The following is a 16,715-nucleotide window of genomic DNA, read 5'->3' as shown; positions in this document are numbered from 1 at the left end:
GAGAAACAGAAAACAGATTAAGAGCAGGGGACTTCAATATCCACCTTCAACAATGGATAGATCATCCAGACCAAAAAAAAAAGAAGAAAAATCAATAAGGAAACTGAATACTTGAGCTGTACTTCAGTCCAAATAGACCTTAACAAGAAATATATAGAACATTCCAACCAACAGTAGCAGAATACACATTCTTCTTAAGTGAACATGGAACATTCTCCATGACAGATCAAATAATAGGTCACAAAACAAATCATTTAGCAAATTAGAAAAAACAAAATCATGCCAAGTAACTTTTCTGACCACAACAGTATGAACTAAAAATCAACAGGAGGAAAGCTGGAAAATTTACAAATTTGTGGAAGCTAAACCACCAATGAGTCAAAGAAATCAAAAGGGAAATCAAAAAATACCTGGAAACAAATGAAAATGGAAACACAATATACCAAAACCTATAGGATACTGCTAAAGCATTTCTGAGAGGGAAGTTCAAAAGGATAAATGCATATATCAAGAAATTAAAAAGATTTCAGATACAGAACCTAACTTTACACCTCAAGGAATTAGAGAAGAACAAATTAAGTCCAAAGTTAGCAGAAGGAAGAAAATAAAGATCAGAGAGGAAATGGAGACTCTACTCCCTCTCATATAGGAAAGATGAATGAAATTAAGAATTGGTTTTAGAAAAGATAAATAAAATGGACAAATCTTTAACTACAATCCATTTTTTTACTGGAGATTTTAATTCATTTGCATTTAAAGAAGAACTGATAGGTATGGGTTTAACATTTATTTTGGTTTTTCTTTGCCTTGATTGATTTTTTTAAGAGAGGAGGGAGGGGCAGTGGGAGAGGAAGAGTTTCTTGAGCCCCATGCAGGGCTTGGCTCATGACCCTGAGATTATGAACTGAGCCAAAATCATAATGGACTGAGCCACCCAGGCACCCCCTCCCATTTGTTATTTTGTTAACTGTGTTCTGGTTGTTTTCTAATTCCTGTGTTCCTTTTTCCTTCTCTTGCTCTCCTTCATTGGTATTTTGCGATTTTCTATAGCAGTATGCTTTAAATTCCTTTCTTTTACATTTTGCATTTCTACTACAGGTTTTTGTTTTGTGGTTATCCCAAGGCTTGCATGAGAACATATTTATAAATCTATTTTAAGCTGATAATAACATCAAACACATACAAAAGCTTCCTCTCCCCTTATTTTGCTCTGGTTATCACAATCTGCATCTTTTAACATTGTGTATCTATTAAATTGCTGTAGTTACAGATATTTTTTAATACATTTGTCTTTTAACCTTCATACAAGAGTTATAAGTGATTTACTCACCACCATTACAACATTAGAGTATCCTGATTGTAACTGTATTTACTTTTACCAGTATTAAACTTTCATACATTTTCCTGATACTAATTAGGAACCTTTCATTTCATCTTCAAGAACTCCTTTTAACATTTCTTGTAAGGGTGGGTCTGGGAATGATGAACTCCCCCAGGTTTTGCTTATCTGGAAAACTCACTCAATCCTGAAATGATAACTTTGATGGGTAAAGTACACTCGGTCGGAAGGTTTTTTGCTCATCACTCTAAATATACGATCTTTATCCCTTTTGGTAAGGAAGATTTCTGCTCAAAAATCTACTGACAGTCTTATGGGGGTTCCCTTTAACATAACAAGTTGCTTTTCTTTTGTTGCTTTCAAGATTTGTTACTCATCTTTAACTTTTGACAATTTAACCATTATGTATCTTGGTATGGGTCTCCTTGGATTTATCTTGTTAGTACCACCTAGACTTCCTGGACCTGGAAGTTACTTTCCCCAGTGTAGGAGTTTTCTGCTGCTACTTCTGTGAATAAGCTTTCTGCTCTCTTCTCCTTCTGGAATCCCTATAATGTATAAACTGGTCTGCTTTTATTATGGTGTCCCATAATCCTATAAGCTATCTTTACTTCTTGAATTTTTTCTTTCTGCTCTCTGGATGAATTCCACTGACCTACCAAGTCTACTGATCTTTTCTTCCACTTAGTCTGTTTGGAATGCCTCTACTCAATTTTTCATTTCAGTAATTGTATTCTTCAGCTCTGTGATTTCTTTTTGGTACTTTATATATTTTCTTTGTCCTTGCTGTAATTCTTTTTTTAGTCCTGCATTGCTTCCCGACTTTGGTGAGAATCTTTATGACTATTATTTTGAACTCTCAATTAGGCAAATCACTAATTTCTGTTTAAGATCTGTTTCTGGATATTTATCTTGGTCTTTTGTTTAGAACATATTTGGTTTCAGAACATTAGATAAAATGTCACCTTTCCCAGTCTTGACAGAGTGGTATCATGAAGATGAACCTTGTGGATCACACTTCCAATAGCCATTATTTTTCCATTTGAGACAGTTTTAAAAGTATTTTAGGCGGCAACTTTTTTTAAAGAGTACAAATAAACTTCACACACCTATTAAGAACTGCTTCTCTGTTCACTATAGCCTTGTGGGTCTCATGGACACAAGACCTGCTAGCTTTCGAAGCTAGGTATTTTAGGTGGTTGTCCCTACAGAGGGAGTCTTAAAAGTTGGGGTGCTAGATGTGAGGGCCAAATCTTTTATTCCTCAGGTAGAGGCTGGGAGTTGGGGATGCTCTCCCAACTATATTATGGTGTTTTAGGAATGGGAATTATGGTGAGGCTGTATCTCAGTATTTACTACCTTTTTTTTTTCCTTTCCAGATTTATTTACTTACTTGAGAGAAAGAGTGCACATGCATGTGCTCAGGGGAGAGGGACAGAAGGAGGGAATCTTCAAGCAGACTCCCCACCAAGCACAGAGCACCACACAGAGCTTGATCTCACCACCCATGAGATCATGACCCGTGCCAAGACCAAGAGTCAGAACTCAACTGACTGAGCCACCGAGGTGTCCCCTTTCCTACCCATTTTAATGTATTTTTTCATGTCTGATGTGTAGTATTTGCTCAGCTGGTTTTCAGATCTTATACAGAGAGATGTTCCATGTGTAGCTGCACATTTATTTAGTAGTATGTCCATGGGAAGGGAGCCCTCCTACATCATCATCTTGGTCAACTCCCACCCCCCAGTTCATTTTAGTGGACAATGGTCTTAGGAAGCAAGATCTGGGTGTTGGGTGTTTTCACTGCTATTAGGGTCACTGCTCCCATGTTCTCTAGATGATAGAGCCAGAAAATGTATGTATGTATAAGGACATATATGTATGTGTGTTTCCCTACATACACACACATATTCATGGATATCCACACTTATATCTACATTTCTGTATCAATCTATATATATTAAAAATTATGAATTTATTCCCACATATTTAATGTCAAGTCCAGAGCCCAATATAGTTTTCTACCTTTCTAGAAATTAGCATAACTCCCTACCTCTGAGAAATGGGGCAGAGCACAATTCTCAACACATTTTTAAATATGATCAATTCCACTCTATGTAATCAATCTTTGTATTAGTTTCTAAAACTATTAACAAATTATCACAAATTGGATGAAAACAACATTTATTATCTCACAGTTTTGAAAGCCGTAAGTTCAGTTATCACTTTCATGGGCTAAAATCAAGGTGTTAGCAGGGCAGCACTCCACCCAAAGGCTCTAAGGGAAAGTCTGTTCATTGCCTCTTCCAGTTTCTGTGGCTACTAGAATTCCTTGGCCTGCTCATGCCAATCTCTATCTTGGTCTTCACATCGTCTTCTCCTCTTGTGTATATCACCCCATCCCTCTCTGCCTCTCTTTTAAGAAGGACACTTAATAGCACTTAGGGTCCAACCAGATAACCCAAGATTATCTCATCAACAGATCCCTACTTGTTCACATATAAGGTTCCGAGAATTAGGGCTTTGATGCTTTAGGCTATCACTCAGCCCATTATTACCTCCTACCAGTGACAATCACCTCCCCTACATAGATGGGCTCTTGTATTATTTAGGCTCTGACATGCCAAGCCATTACAATGCCTACCCTGTTTGGGCTCCTATACCTCAGGCCAGGCCACTCCTCCAGAGATGCCTTCTTATCCCTTTTGAGCTTTGAAACTCCATGCCAGGCCACCTTCATGTACAGATAACCTTCCTCGACCGGCTTCAGCTGCAACACTTCACAGAGCCATCTTTCCATTCTGACACCCTCATCTTGCTGCTTAGGCTGATATTCAATGCTGGGCTATCCTCCTGGGCAGATGGCTCACTACACCCCACTTCTAATCTGACATCCTGCCCTTGGGCACCTTTCCACAGAAACAGCTTCTTCAATATGCATAGGCTCTGAAACCCCACAGCAGGCCACCTCCACACACAGATGCCCTTTTCCCCCTGCACAGTCTCCAACAGCTAGGCACACAGCTACCTCTACAGGGACATACCTCTACCTGCCTCAGGTTCTAGCACCCCAGGCCAGGTGACACTCACATGCCCTCCTCGCCCTGTCTGGGCTCCCACATGCCTTTTAGGCTATAAAACCCTGCCCTAGGCTGCTTTCCCATAGACACACTCTCCTCATCCTATTTGGGCTTTTAAAAAAATATATATTTTATTTATTTATTTGACAGACGGAGATCACAAGTAGGCAGAGAGGCAGACAGAGAGAGAGGAGGGGAAGCAGGCTCCCTGCTGAGCAAAGAGCCCGATATGGGAATCGATCCCAGGATCCTGGGACCATGACCTGAGCCGAAGGCAGAGGCTTTAACCCACTGAGCCACCCAGGCACCCCTCCTATTTGGGCTTTTGATACATATAACCAAGTTGCTCCCAGATGGTTGTCCTCCTGATATTGCTTAGGCTCAGGGAACCAAGGTCAGTTGTCCTCCTGTGCGGGTACACTTCTCACCTCACCTAAGCAGCCGTGAATCTAGCCAGGCAGCCCATTATGACGATGCCCTCCTCAAGCCACTTTACGTGCAGAATCTTGTTCCAGGCCCACCTCTTTGCAGATCCCCTCCCCACTCAACTACCATTCTAACAAGGACATATGCTCACCCCACACAGGCTTTGATGGCCCTGAGAAATACCCTGCTACGATGACATCCTTCCTACCCACATGGCTGCAACACACTGTGTCAAGCCACCCCTACTCCCTTTGGGGACACCATTCTAATACTGGGTCATGTTCTAACATGCTGCTCTGGTACTGAGGCCCAGCTTGTTCAGACCAACTTCATGGCTTCAGGACTGAATTTTTTAAGAGCAGAAAGAAAGAACAGCAAGAAGCAGATCTTACTTTTGTTCCTACTTCACAGGAAATAGATGCTTTCTTCTGAAATGCTTTTGACTTTTTCTTTCACTACAATTTACTTTGGTACATTTTCCTTCTGATAACTGAGAAGTTTTCTTAATTTTATAGCTGTTAAGTTTCTGAATATCTCCAAGGTTCTATATCTTCAGATAGGTATCTATTAATCTCACCTATAAAAATCAATGATTTTGGGGCGCCTGGGTGGCTCAGTTGGTTAGGCAACTGCCTTCAGCTCAGGTCATGATTCTGGAGTCCTGGGATCGAGTCCCACATCGGGCTCCCTGCTCAGCAGGGAGTCTGCTTCTCCCACTGACCTCTCTCCTTTCATGCTCTCTCTCTCATGCTCTCTCTCTCTCTCTCAAATAATAAAATCTTTAAAAAAAAAAAAATCAATGATTTTCAACTGCCTTTACCCACCAGATTTAAATTATTTCCATCATTATCAATTACCTTTGTATATTTAAATATCTATTTAAATAATAGATTTATTGACTCTCAAACTATCTTTGGACAAAAAAATATGAAAAGTCTTCTTCCTCCCCTTTACCTCCTGACTTTTGTTAAATGATTACTTCTATATTGTCAAGGTTCATGACACTTAAGTTATATTTAGTAAAATCAATTTCCATAGCTGTTTTTACTGCAGTTCTACAATGAAATGGATTTAATGCTCACTGCCTACCCTTTGTGCCATACATAGCTTTTCCATTTATGACTCGGTAAGCTGAATTTCATTCATTATTACAATCTTTTTCCTCCAGGAAAGTCACAGAAAAAAATGTGTCCATTTAAAAACCTGTCAATATTACTTAAGATATCACTTAAGTATCACGTAAGAGATAAAATTCTTAGATCACAGTTCCTTACCCAAAAACTTTAAGGTACTATTCTAGTTTCTGTGTTCAATGCTCATGCGAAGGACTCTGAAGTCAGGCTGCACACATAACTGGCTTTTTACCTAATGTAATTTTATTAGGACATACTTCTTTATCAATTTTTGTCGAGGACACATTCTCGCCTTCCAATTAAACCTGTAGACTTAATTCTATCTGCTTCTTTCTAGAAATGTTTATCATTTTCTTTCTTGTTCCGTTATTTGGTTATCCTCATAAGGGACACCAATTGTAAGTATGCTGAGTCCTCTTTGGCTACTATTTTCTAATACTTCAAATATTTTTATTCACTTCCATTTTGCTTAATTTTTTTTTAAAGATTTTATTTATTTATTTGACAGACACAGATCGCAAGTAGGCAGAGAGAGAGGCAGAGAGGGAGGTGGATGCAGGCTCCCTGCTGAGTAGAGAGCCTGATACGGGGCTCAATCCCAGGACCCTGGGATCACGACCTGAGCTGAAGGCAGAGGCTTAACCCACTGAGACACCCAGACACCCCCATTTTGCTTAGTTTTTAACTCAGTCCTGATCTCCATGTCCTTTACAACTTTTCAGCAATGCATTGCATACTTTTTACTATTTTCAGTGAGGTCTTCACTCAGGATTTTTCTCTTCTCCTTACCTGAACTCTGCCTGCTCCCTTGTACTTTTTTATTACTTCTTACTTCACTCATAATATTTCTGCTTTGTGATCTTGTTTTATAGAAGTTCCTTAATTTTTTAATAAATTCATTGAGACTGTGCATAAAAAATGTTGTGGTCTATGTTTCTCACCTGCCTTTTTTCTTGCCTGCTTATTAATTTTCTGGAATATTTTGTATAAATACTGTACTGTTGCTTTTTTTAAGAAATTTTTTTTAAGGTTTTATTTATTCATTTAACAGAGAGGGAGAGTACAAGCAGGGAGAACAGCAGGCAGAGTGGGAGGGAGAAGCAAGCTCTCTGCTGAGCCAGGAGCCAGATGTGGGACTCGATCCCAGGACCCTAGGATCACGACCCGAGCCGAAGGCAGCAGCTTAACAACTGAGCCACCCAGGTGTCCTTGTACTGTTGCTTTTTAAATATTACATCATGTAGTGAGTGCTTCCTGAGTCGATTATATGGCTGAGATGTTAGAAGAGTATTCTAGACTAACAGGAAGCCTCACTGACTTGCACTTAAGCTCCATATGATGTGCATGTGTGAGCAAGCAAAAGAAATTCCTACTTTTCTATCTCCTTTACTAAACAAAGATTACCAGTTGCTAGACTGATAATTAGTATCCTATCTTGCAGGAGTAACATCTATAGTGCATTTGCATGGCCTCTGTTGGAGCCCTTACCTCCTTTGTATCTCCTGAATATTAGACAGGTTCCCACAGCCAACTTGAATACCCCACTTTTACTTATTATTCCAAAAGAATCCTTGGTTTTGTCCTTCAGATTACACAAACCACTTTGAAAAATGTGCTTTGCTGGTCCATTTATGTTTATGCCAAGAAATCTTAGAATCCATTCTTAATGTCTCCGTCATCTGGGAGACTCCTACTGTGTTTAGCAGCTCTTCTGTTTTTTGGCCATTCTACTTTTGTTTGTATATAAGGGTTTTCTATTTCTTTTTAAAAGTTGAGAGGATTCTGTTTCGCATGTTCTTTACAGTTTTCAGTTGGTTATATAGAGGAAAAGCAGCAAAGACATCTTTACCATCTAAAGACATCCACAATCTTGTGGATTTTTTGAAGGAAAAAAAAAAAACCCTCACATATGGGTTTAAGGAAAAAAAAACCCTTTAAATAAAAGAGTAATATAAATTTTGAATCATTATGATATACCACTAGAACTAATGTTATACAACAACTGCATCTCAATTTTAAAAAAAGTAAACAACTCAAGTTTCTGGCACAAGTACCTCACGGGATAGGCCTTTCTAATGGGTTGTGATTTTAAAATAAAGTCAGCTCCTACTTCTCTTGTATACTACCCACTGAAAAAAAAATCAACTGGATTGAGGAAGCAAAATTTCTGTTTCAGCAGCAAGCTCAGTCCTCAGGAGGTTAAAGCTACCATATTACCAAATGAGGTACCTCTTCCATTTCCTCTTAACTATTTCTTTTGGAATTTGCCACCCTGTCAACAAATAACAAGCTTACAGTGCTACTTCATACTTTTTCAGTTTTACACATTATCTCTGATTTACTCCTTCAAGACGCCAGAGATATGTATATATACTATAAGTATGTATAAATTATATGCATACATACACTTCTGGCTCCTAGTCTCTAATACAGCTAAATCACAATTTTATTATGATCAATATTCAGGCATGTGCACCATTACATAAATGATATTCTTATCTGGACCATGGAAAACTTTGCAAACATGGAAATAACTTCTTGATTTATTCTGAAATTAATCACTGTCTTACAATTCAACCCCAAATCCTTTGCCAATCCTCTAAACCTCTTACTACATAAAACACAATAGCTACCGTATTAATTTTACTGGTGACAACAAGTCTTATATCTACTTCAAGACTTTTCCCTAAAGTCTATGACCTTCTCCAAGCTGGGCTTGCCCTTCAAGTACAGTGTTGAGTTACTATCTGGTAAACTCAGTGCATAATTACCTTGGGGATTTTCTTCATTATTCTTTCATGCTGGATTCCCATATTCCCCAAATTCCTTGCTTTCCTTTTTCTTGATTAAGCTTGTTTTTTTTTTTAATTCCAGTAAAATTAACATGCAGCATTATATTAGTTTCAGATGTACAATAGGGATTCAACAATTTGATACATTACTCAGTGCTAATGACAAATGTATTCTTAAACCCCTTCATCTATTTCACCCATTTCCCCCCACCACAGGTGGTAACCTGGTAACCACAGGTTTGTTCTCTATACTTAAAAGTCTGATTTTCGTTTGTCTCTTTTTTCCTTTTTTTATTTCTTTTTAAACTCCACATTACAGGGGTATCTGGGTGGCTCAGTTGGTTAAGTGTCCAACTCCTGATTTCAACTTAGGTCATGATCTCAGAGTGGTGAGATCAAGTCCCATGTCAGGCTCTGTGCTCAGCACAGAGTCTGCTTGTCCCTCTCCCTCTGCTCTTCCTGCTACTCACTCTCTCGCTCTCCCTCTCTAATAAATAAAGTCTTTAAAAAGCAATTCCACGGGGCACCTGGGTGGCTCAGTGGGTTAAAGCCTCTGCCTTCAGCTCAGGTCATGATCCCAGGGTCCTGGGATCGACCCCGCATCGGGCTCTCTGCTGAGCGGAGAGCCTGCTCCCCCCCGCCAACCTGTCTCTCTGCCTACTTGTGATCTCTGTCAAATAAATAAGTAAAATCTTAAAAAAAAAAAAAATAAGCAATTCCACATTTGAGTGAAATCATATGGTATTTGTCTATCCCAACCAACTGACTTCACTTAGCATTATACCCTTGATCCATCCATGTCATTGCAAATAGCAAGGGCCCATTCCTTTCTATTGCTAAGTAATATTCCAGTGTGTATCTGTGTGTGTATAAAACTGCATCTTCTTCAGCCACTCCATCTATCAATAGGCATGGGCTGCTTCCCTACTTTGGCTACTGTAAATAATGCCGCAATAAACACAGGGGTGCATATATCTTTTTGAATTAGTGTTCCTCTTCTTTAGATAAATACCCAGTAGTGGAATTACTATGTCATATGATAACTCTTATTCTTTAATTTTTTTGAAGAACTGCCATACTGCTTTCCACAGTGCCTGTGCCAGTCTGCATTCCAACAAGTAGCATGCAAGAGTTCCTTTTTCTCCACATCCTCACCAACACTTGTTGTCTCATGTGTTTTTGATGTTAGCCATTCTGACAGGTGTGAGGTGACATCTCACTGGGGTTTTGATTTGCATTTCCCTGATGATGAGTGACACTGAGCATCTTTTCAAGTGCGTGCTGGCCATCCGGATGTCTTCTTTGGAGAAATGTCTGTTCGTATTTCCTGCCCATTTTAAATTGGATTATTATTATTTTAGATGAACTATATATGTTCTTTATATATTTTGGATACTAACTCCTTATCAGATACATCATTTGCAAATACCTTCTCCCATTAAGTTGTCTTTTTTTATTTTGATAATTGTTTCCCTTCCTGTGCAGAAACTTTTAATTTTGATGTAGTCTCAATAGTTTATTTTTGCTTTTGTTTCCCTTGCCTCAGGGGACCTAGTCACAAAAATGTTGCTACAGTTGATGTCAAAGAAATTACTACCTGAATTCTCTTCTAGGATTTTTATGGTTTCAGGTCTCATGGCTAATTCATTAACCCATTCTGAATTTATTTTTGTTTATGATGTAACAAAGTGGTCTAGAATCATTCTTTTATATGTAGCTATCCACTTTTCCCAACACCATCTGTTGAAGAGACTTTTCCCACTGCATATTATTGCTTCCTTGCTCAAGGATTAATTTGCCACATAATGGTTGAGTTTATTTCTGGGCTCTCCATTTTGTCCCACTAATCTATGTGTCTATTTTTGTGTCAGTATCATACTGCTTTGATCGCTATAGCTTTGTAGTATACCTTGAAATCTAGCATTCTGATACCTCCAATTTTTTTCTTTTTCAAGACTGCTTTGGTTATTCAGGGACTTCTGTGGTTCCAACCAAATTTTAGGATTTTTAAAGAAGAGTTAATACCGAATTAATTAATTTTACGATTTCTTTTCTTGCTCTGTGAAAAATGCTGTTAGTATTTTGATAGGGATTATGTTAAATCAACAGACTGATTTGGGTATTATGGGTCCATTTTAATATTTGTTCTCCTAATCCCTAAGCATGGAATATCTTTTCACTTTGTGTCATCTTCAATTTCTTTAATCAATGTTTTATATAGTTTTCAAAATATATGTCTGTCCCCTCCTTGGTTAAGTTTATCCCTAGGTGGTATTTTTGGTGCAACTGTAAATGGAGTAGTTTTAATTTCTTTTACTGCTACTTCATTATTAGTGTATAGAAATGCAACAGATTTCTGTATATTGATTTTGTACCCTTCACCTTACTGAATTCATATATCAGTTCTAGCAGTTTTTTGGTTGAGTCTTCAGGGTTTTCTACATATAGTATCATTCCATCTACAGGTAGTGTAGATTCTTCCTTATCAAGGAAGAAATAAATCTTTTTTTTTTCCTGTCTGATTGCTTGTGCCTATGACTTCCAGTATTATGTTGAATAAAAGTGGTGAGAGTGGACATCATTGTTTTGCTCTTGATCTTAAGGGAAAACACTTAATTTTTCACCATTGAGTATGTTGGCTATGCATTTTTCAGACCTGGCCTTCATTATATTGAGATATGTTCCCTCTATACCTACTTTTTTGAGGGTTTCTATAATGAAATGGATGTTGTACTTTGTCAAATGCTTTTTCTGCATCTACTAAAATTATCTTATAGTTTTTTTCCATTCTCTTATTGATGTAATACAGCAGACTGACTGATTTGGGAATCCTGAATCATCCTTTCAGCATAGGAATAAATTCCATTCAATCATGGTGAATTTTTTTTTTTTTTGGATGTATTGTTGAATGCAGTTTGCTAATACTTTGTTGAGGATTTCTCCATCTATGCTGCATCAGGGATATTGGCCTGTAATTCTCTTTTTTTGTAGTATGTTTATCTGGTTTTGGTATCAGGGTAATGCTGACCTCATAGAATGAGTTCGGAAGTTTTCCTTCCTCTTTTGTTTTTTTAGAATAGTTTGAAAAGATAGGTATTAACTCTTATTTAAATATTTGATAGAATTTACCAGTGAAGCCGTCTGGTCCTGGACTTTTCTTTGTTGGGAACATTTTGATTACTGATTCAGTTTCACTGCTGGTAACTGATCTGTTCAAATATTCTATTTCTTTCTGCTTCAGTTTTGGTAGCTTGTATGTTTCTAGAATGTATCCAGTTCTTCTAGATTGTCCCAATATTTTGGCATATAATTTTATATAATTCTCTTATAATCCTTTCTATTTCTGTGGTATTATTTCTCCTCTTTCATTTCTGATTTTGAGAGTCCCTTCTCTTTTTTGATGAGTCTGGCTAATGGTGTATCAATTTTGTTGACCTTTTCTAAGACCCAGCTCCTACATTCTTTATCATTTTTTTAAAGTTTCTATTTCATGTATTTCTGTTTTAACCTTTATTTTTCCTTTCTTCTACTATTTTGGGGTTTTGTTTGTTTCAACTCCTGTAGGTGTAAGGTTGGGTTGAGATTTTTCTTGCTTCTTGAGGTAGGGCTGTATTGCTATAAACTTCTCTCTTAAAAAACTACTTCTGTAGCATCCAAAAGATTCTGGACTATTTTTTTTCATTTTCACTTTTCTACATGTGTTTTTTAATTTCTCTTTGATTTCTTGGCTGATCTAGTCATTGTTTAGTAGGCTGTTACTTAACTTTTTGTATTTGTGTTCTTTCCAGATTTTTTCCTTGTGATTTCTAGTTTCATAGCATTGTGGTTGGAAAAGATGCATGGTATGTGACTTTGATCTTTCTGAATTTGTTGAGATTTTTTTTCATGGCCTAACGTGATCTATTCTGGAGAATGTTCCATGTGCACTTGAAGAGAATGTGCATTCTGGGGTGCCTCAGTGGCTCAGTAGGCTAAGCATCTACCTTTTGGCTCAGGTCATGATCTCAGGGTCCTGGGATCCAGCCCATGTCAGATTCCCTGCTCATCCAGTAGCCTGCTTCTCCCTCTCCCCATCCCTCTCCTCCCTGCTCACTCATTCTCTCTCTCTCAAATAAATAAAATCTTTTAAAAAAGAAAAAAAAGGGGAGGAAAGGATGTACATTCTGCTTATTTAGGAATGTTCCAAATATATCTGTTAGATCCATGTGATCCAAAGTGTCATTCAAAACCTGTTTTCTTGTTGATTTTCTGTTTGGATGATCTATCCACTGATGTAAGTGAGGTGTTAAAGTCCCCTATTATTACAGTACTATTGATTGCTTCCTGTATGTTTGTTAATAGCTGCTTTATGTTTTCGGGTGCTCCCACTGGGTGCATAAATATTTACAATCGTTGTCTCTTCTTGTTGTATTGTTCCTTACATGATTATGTAGTATCCTTCTTTGGCTCTTGTTGCAGTATTTTTTTTAAAAGTTGCTTTTGTTTCATTTAAGTACTGCTATACACTGGCTTTCTTTTCACTTCCATTTTGATAAGTATTTTTCTATCTCTTCACTTTCAGTCTGCATGTGTCCGGTCCCTTTAGGTCTGAAACGAGTCTCTTGTAGACAGCATATAGCTGGATCTTGTTTTTTTTTTAATCCATTCCACCATCCTATATCTTCTGATTGGTCCATTTAGTCCATTTACATTCAAAGTAATCATTGATGGGTATATACTTACTCCTATTTTGTTACTTGCTTTATGGTTGGTTTTGTAATTCTATTATCTTGCTTTCATCTCTGATGGTTTGTTGGCTTTCTTTGGTGAAGCTTTCTTTCCTCTATTATTTCTTGGAATAGTTTGATATATTTGGGTTCCTTTCTCTTTATTTTTTGCATATCTATTACTGGTTTTTGATTTGTGGTTACCATTAGGTTTACATATAACAACTTATATATGTAGCAGTCCATGTTAATTTGATGGTTGCTTAAGTTTGAAGCCATTCTAAAAGCACTAAACTTTTACTCCTCTCCCCATTTTAGATATGTAGTGTCCTACTTTACATCCTTTTATTTGGTGAAACCCTTGACTAATTTCTAAAGATATACTGATTTTATAGCTTTTGTGCCTTATAAGGGATGCCTGAGGGGCACAGTCAGTTGGGTGTCCAACTCTTGGTTTCATCTCAAGCTATAATCTCAGAGACGTGAGACTGAGCCCTGAGTGGGCTCCACCTCAGTGCAGAGTCTGTAAAGGTTCTCTCTCCCCAGTCCATCCCCCAAAATAAATAATAAATCTTTAAAAAAGTAGTGACCTCATTAAGAAGAGGCTCTGTGGTGACCTATAATACAATGTCTCCCATTCACCAGAACCTGGTACTTTAGGGTTATCTCCTATGTGTGTTATGTGCACCCTACTGCTGTGATTGAGCCATGTTTGCCTTTAGTCCAGTCATCTGCAATGGCTCTCTTTGCCTTCTGTGGGCAAAGTTTGGTCCTTTGTTATTTGTGGGACAGTCCGGTGCTGCCTTGGGCTGGAGCTGGGTCAGACTAGGCATTTGCCAGAGCCATGGTCACAAAATACTGCAGGCCACTTTCCCTGTGTCATCCCCTGAGCATTTTGTTGGTGGGTAGCACCTGTAGTCAGACCCTATGTGTGCCCCCAACCCACTGTGGGGCTGCAGTTGGATCAGGGTGTGGTTTCTTGCCCTCTCCCCAGGATAAGAGTCACTTTGCGGGGCCCTGATCCTTGTTGGGGATGACTGCACACTGCCATGCTTGCAGTGCCACTTTGGATGGACTCCAATTGAGAATGTGTTAGCGGGGGTGGGTCTGCAAGTGAATACAAGTAGGGGCACACAGAGTTAGCAAGGTTTGTGACAGTCTGCTGTGGTATGGTAATAGAGAGGCTTTGGGAAAACTCCTGCAATGGTTGTGTTGGAGGGGGCAGGTCTGAAGAGCATGGGGTTGGGATATGCTGTTAGTAAGCCAGATGAAGAGGCGTGCAGCACTGGTTCCCACAGGTGTCTGTTTCCAGCTGGGTAGGCCGGGAAAATGGCACCTAGCAGCTCTTTTGCTTTTAGAAAAGTCTCTTACAGATCCCTGCCCCTGCAGCACACTTCTGAGTCCAGCAAATAAATTTTGTTCTGCTTCTAATTCAAGATTAGAAATCACCCCCCCCAAAGCAAATAAATTTTACAACTGCTGCTTCTATGCTATATCCGAGCAGGGTTGTTATGTTGCCTCTTGAAAGACAGGGACTCAGTTTCCTATTGCCCTCTAGCTCAGCGCTAAACCTAATGACTTTCAAAGTTCTGGGTGTTAAGACCCACTGATTTTAAGAATGCAATAAGCTAAACCTTTCTGGTTTTCAAAGCCAAATGTTATGGGGATTCATCTTTCCTGCATAGGTCCCTCATGCCTCCATGTGGGGTCTGCTTCTCTCCCCTCTCTGTATCCTTGGTGTTCCTCACCCCTGCAGATAGCCCCAAGGGTCCGTTTAGCTTCTGACCATGTCTCTGCCCTTCCTACCCTCTTCCATGTGGTCGCTTCTCTATATTTAGCTATGGAGAGTCTGTTCTGCCAGTCTTCACGTCATTTTCTTGGTTATTTACACTGATGTGGGTATTATAAAGTTATCTGTGAAATGAGGTGAGCCTAGGATCCTCCTACTCTGCCATCTTCCCCAGAATCCCCTTAGTACCTTGTTTTAATGGAGCATATATACCAGTAATATCTTTAAAAGCTTTGGGAGATTAATTTTGAGACTTTACCTACAATTATCTTTCTTCACAATTAAATGATAGTTTGAAACTAGGATTCAAGATTGCAAACCATCCCCCGACCCAAATTCTGAAAACACTGTTCCATCTTCTTTTAATCACAACTCTGAGATATGATTAACATTCAATTCATCTATTAAAAGTGTACAATTTAGAGAATATAAATACCTCATTATAATGAGTTTTAAGAATCACAATTGTTACATATGAGTTAAAATGTTAACTCAGGGGATGCCTGGGTGGCTTAGTCAGTTAAGTGTCTGCCTTTGGCTCAGGTCATGATCCCAGGATCCTGGGATCGAGCCCTGTGTCAGGTGCCCTGGTCAGTGGAAAGCCTGCTTCTCCCTCTCTCTCTGCCCCTCCCCCAATTTGTGCTCTAACTCAAATAAAATCTTTAAAAAGAAAAATAAATAATATGTTAACTCAGCAACTTATACAACAAACATACATTATTCCTTTTGTTTTAAGAAATATTTCATGAGGGGCACCTGGGTGGCTCAGTGGGTTAAAGCCTCTGCCTTCAGCTCAGGTCATGATCTCAGGGTCCTGGGATCAAGCCCCACATCAGGCTCTCTGCTCGGCGGGGAGCCTGCTTCCTCCTCTCTCTCTGCCAGCCTCTATGCCTACTTGTGATCACACTCTCTCTCTGTCAAATAAATAAAATCTTAAAAAAAAATTTCATGAATAAAATCTACCGTCAACAATGTGCTAAGCACCATAGAGATACACAAATAAGACAGTTTCTGGCCTAAAATATTGTCACGGAAAAACAAACAGGTAAAACAACTATAATATGATGTACTAAAAAATTCTGTAATAAGAGGTATGAGTGCAAGGAGACCACAGAGGGTACAGCCCCAGTATTCAGGGAATATTGTGTAATTGAGGTGATGATCTCTCAAAGGAGTAAAGGAGAGAGGTGATTAAAAAAGAATGTACTGCTGACATCACAGAATGATCACTTGACAGTAAATATTCAGAGCCTAAACAGTAAGATACAGGAAACGGTCAAGTTTTATAGTACAATTTTTGGTCTATAATATCTTTAAAAGAAAGCATAAACACTATATAAGTTTATGGAGTAAAACATTCCAAGGTCCAAACAGATGGATTGACACATGAATTTAGAACAAACCAAACTCTATATAATCTGGATGGGTAAGGAAAAAGAGTAGAAGTAAA

At 38.5% G+C, this 16,715-nt stretch overlaps 1 protein-coding gene across 2 annotated transcripts in view; it reads right to left on the bottom strand.

Moving 5' to 3' along the window:
* LOC111153484 (N(alpha)-acetyltransferase 35, NatC auxiliary subunit) overlaps positions 1-16,715 on the bottom strand; it is a 91,452-nt gene that overhangs the window by 36,510 nt on the left and 38,227 nt on the right. The gene's annotated exons all lie outside the window — the stretch shown is intronic.

Source organism: Enhydra lutris, unplaced genomic scaffold, assembly GCF_002288905.1.
Source record: "Enhydra lutris kenyoni isolate GAN:26980312 unplaced genomic scaffold, ASM228890v2 scaffoldscaffold33, whole genome shotgun sequence".
NCBI lineage: Eukaryota > Metazoa > Chordata > Mammalia > Carnivora > Mustelidae > Enhydra > Enhydra lutris.
Note: the sequence above shows the minus strand (reverse complement) of the source record. Positions and strands in the feature narration are given on the sequence as shown.